The sequence below is a fragment of the Alligator sinensis genome, unplaced genomic scaffold (genome assembly GCF_000455745.1).
Source record: "Alligator sinensis unplaced genomic scaffold, ASM45574v1 scaffold535_1, whole genome shotgun sequence".
Lineage (NCBI taxonomy): Eukaryota > Metazoa > Chordata > Crocodylia > Alligatoridae > Alligator > Alligator sinensis.
Window position 1 is genome coordinate 1949959 of NW_005842157.1, and position 4201 is coordinate 1954159.

Sequence of the window (4201 nt, forward strand, 5' to 3'; positions counted from 1 at the left end):
GGGGGGGGGGAAGTGCTTTAGCTACAGCTCCTTCAATGAGCTTTAGTTAAAGCACCCCCCCCTGCCATTTTGAAGCATGGGATGGTCAGAGCTGCTTTAATTAAAGCATCCCAGCCCTGGAGCGTATGAAAAACACCCAAGGAGTGCAATTTTTGAACTACAGATCAGGCCGCAAATGTGGGGCTTTCTGTATGAGAGAGTAGGCTGGGATTCTTCTCCTTTCCCTTCCTCTGTGCTCTCTCTTTTGAGGGCAAGACACTTTTCCCTCAACATGGCACAGTAACCTCAATCATTTTGATGTAAAGTGTCTAAAGGCCACACACACAGGTAGCTGGAAGAGCACTTGCTTTAAGAGCAAAAGGATGTGAGCCTTTGGATCCCCATCCCTTTATTTTAAAACAACTTCATCTGGTAGTGACAGTTCGTAGGGTTCAAGGACCCTTCCAAGAAGACACTGCTTGCCAGTCAGAGCAGACAACTGCTTTGCATTTAGTGTTGTGCCTCAAGGTGTGACCTACAATTCTCAGCCTGGGGGCCAAATATGGCCTCTGGAGCAATGTCATCTGACCCACAGGACTCCTCATGGGCCCAAAAATTTGGCAGTGGAGGAGTAGTGACAGCATTGTAGGCACATATGTATAGGCAGCATTATTGGTGTATATATTATGCCAATTTGGGCATACAGGGGCAGGTCAAGGCTATGCAGGGACTGATCTGGACCATGGATTGACCCCACACACCACCTAGCTGGCCCATGGGGCCATAAGGTTGAGCACCATTGCTTTATAGGAAAGCCAATGCTTCACCATTATAGAGCCAGCCAGTTATTTAATATTATGTGCACATTAGTGAAAAGGTTACAGATCCTTCATGATCATGTCAGTGAAGGCAATCTTCTTTGCTCATAAAGGGCAGTTTATATGTGGCACGGGGGTTTAATTCTCCCTACACTGAAGCAGTGTTTTTTTAAAAACACTGCTTCAATTTAGGGCAAAGTAAACCCCCATGTCATGTACACCTGTGTCAGAGACTGATCCTTACCTGCCTTTCCAGCAGCGGGGAGGGGAGAGCGAGCTGCTGGCAGGAAACTGGTTCTTCCAACCGCAGCATTGTCAGCGCCCCCCCAGGCAGCACCCTCCTGCAAACACCCAGCCTGGACTGTCCCAGGGGGCACTGCAGCTGTGGAGGGAAGCACTGGGGCCCCATGCAGCTCAGGCAGGCAGGCTCCAGTGGGGAGGAAAAAAATAAATAAATAAAAGATCAGGCTTTTTTTTCCCCTTCTGTGGAGCCTGCCTTCCTAGGCTGCTGCTGGGCTGCCTGCAGAGCCCTTGAGCTGCATGGGGCCCAGTGCTTCCCTCCACGGCTGTAGGGTTTAGAAACTAAAACTCCTCAGAGGTGTTTTACTTGGCAGTGCCCCAAAGTCATTTGCTGCATCCCAAAGTCATTTAAGGCACATTATGCCACCAGAAGTGCTACAGCGGCTGGAATTAACATGGAATATGCCAACGAATGTGCAAACAGCAATGCCCTTAAAGCGGTACAAAAGGCATTTAACCCACTTCAAAGTGTTGTCTACAAATGGGAAGTTATTAACTTGTTCAGTAAAAATTAAATCTTGTGCTTGGTGTAAAAGGTAGGAGCGCAGGCAAGACAGACAGGAGAGGATGCCATAATTTACAGCTGTGGCACTGACATGCAGATCAGGAGGCACCCCCCCGCCTCCCAGGGCATGTGCAGCAGCAGGAGCCACCATCTCCTCCCCATGCCCCCTGGACAAGCCGCTTACTGCTCTGTCCCATGCCTCGCCTTGTTCCGGCAGTGCAGGGCCTATACCAGCCCCAGTCCCCTCCCCTTCCCCCACAGACCTACCTCTAAGTTTTTCACATTCCCAAAGTGTAGACTTTAAGAACACCACTAAAAATCATGAGGGTTGGCAATACTGTCCAGGTTTATCATCTTTAACTCCTCCCCAGCCATACTCAGCAGCCTGTGGGGGCCTTGCCACCCTGGTCCCACCCATCCCCCACCCTCCAGCTTTTCGGCCACTGCCTAAGGGAAGGGAGGGCTTGCTTTAGCCCCCTGGCTTCTAGCCTGAGCCACTGCAGGCACGTGTTTGTATTTCCAAAATCAAAAGTGAATGTCTATTCCCTTGCTTCTCAGTTCAATCTACACAGGTTAGACTGACCTGCAAAGATTAAATCAGTTCAGGCTTGGGCTTTTTGAATGTCTGTACTTAGCCTTTAAGATTTCTTGCATCTAACTTTTGTCAGTATGACTTATCTCTGAAGTGCTAGAATGAGTGACTTGATATATTTAGGGAAAGGATCATTTCCATCAATGTGGAAATTATTGTCCATGTTGAAACAGTGATAGTTAAAATAATGGAGGAATAGCATCCCTACATCCATGTCCTGTAAAGTAATTGACCAAACATGCTATTATTTGTTAAGTTGTAAATCACTGCTTGTTACCTGTTTGAAACTATAGGAAGTATAACATTCAAGTTATGTGCAAATTTTATTGGTAATAATTAAAGATGCCAATTGACAGCTTTGGAGGTTTAAGTCTTATTGATTAATTTAGTAGACAGAATGATAAGCTATAGAGCAGGACTTTCTAACTTCTAAGTATTCAGGGACCAAATATCCTGCAGCAGGCACCAGCAAGGGTCACACACCCACAGGCTGCACTAGGGTGTGCCACAGGCCTCCTGGTCTGCATACAATGCAGGCATCCCCCTCCTACTGTAGTATGCAAGGGGTCAAAAAACAACAACCTGTGAGGGACAAAACCCCCCAAAAATGGAGCAGTACATGCTCAGGCAGTGCATGCTGCTGAAAAGCGGAGCTGGCCAGCCTCCGCCTAGCAGGATTGCTGCAGCTGCAGCCCTGGGGAGACCTCAGGACTCCAGGTAAGGCTACTAGGGCCAACACAGTGCTAGCCCCAGGCCCCCCTACTACCCCCAGGGCAAGGTGCACCACTGCTACTTGTTCCAAGGGAACCAAACGTCCGTGCTTATCTGGATGTGCCTAAAAAGGGGAGGTCATAGTGCATTGTTGACAGGCTGAGCTGCTTGGAGAGTACAAAAAGATCTAAACTATCTAACTACAAGAACGTTTGCTAAATATTAGCCACAGGTTCTGATATCTGAATATATTTCTTGAGGTAAAACAGATGACAGGAAATAAGCTACTTCAAGTTACTGATGCATCTTTATCATTGTTGTAAAATATTTTTTGGGTTTACAAATCAATCAAAAACACTATTCACTAGCAGGAAAAATTCTTACCAGCACAAGGTGTTGGGGCACATGTAAGTAACCCTTGATTATTGGAATCCCATTAAAGTTTTATATAATTTCACTTTTCAACATTAAAGTACAATATTACATTATACTTTTGTATAAATTACATTTTGCAAGAGAAATTTGGGTAGGATCTAGAATAAAGTATTCACGCAAAAAACATATCCCAAAGTAGTAATAAATGGTTTGGGCTGAAGGACTACTGTTTGACAGGGGAGAGAGTCCTAACTGCTTAGGACGTGATATCTTGACCAGATTTGATAAAGCAGTTGAGTGGTCTGCAAAGTGCATATAGGTTAGGACTGTAATCTCTCAAGTGTCAACATCAGGATTTAAAAAGCTAAAAGAATCAGTGAATAGCATATTGAAATTAATTCAATAAAAGGTTAAGCTTTTCAAAGATTCATAGATGTAGGGTCGGAAGGAACCTTGTAGATCTTCTAGTCTGACCCCTGCCCTGGGCAGGAGAGAAAACTGGGCTCAAATGACCCCAGCTAGGTAAACGTCAAGCCTCCTCTTAAAAGACCCCCAAGGTAGGAGCCAGCACCACTTCCCTTGGAAGTTGGTTCCAGATCCTACCCACCCTGAATGTGAAGTAGTGCCTTCTAATGTCTAGTCTAAACTTACTCTCTAACAACTTATGGCCGTTATTCCTCGTTACTCCAGGAGGCACTCGGTGGAACAAGGTCTCTCCCAATCCCCGCTGGTCCCCACTAGTAAGTTTATAGACGGCCACCAGGTCCCCACTCAGCCTTCTCTTGCGAAGGCTGAACAGGCTAAGGTCCTGTAGCCTCTCCTCATAGGGTCTGCTCTGCTGTCCCTGGATCATGCGAGTGGACCTCCTTTGGACCTTCTCAATGCTGTCCACATCCCTCCTGAAGTGCGGTGCCCAGAACA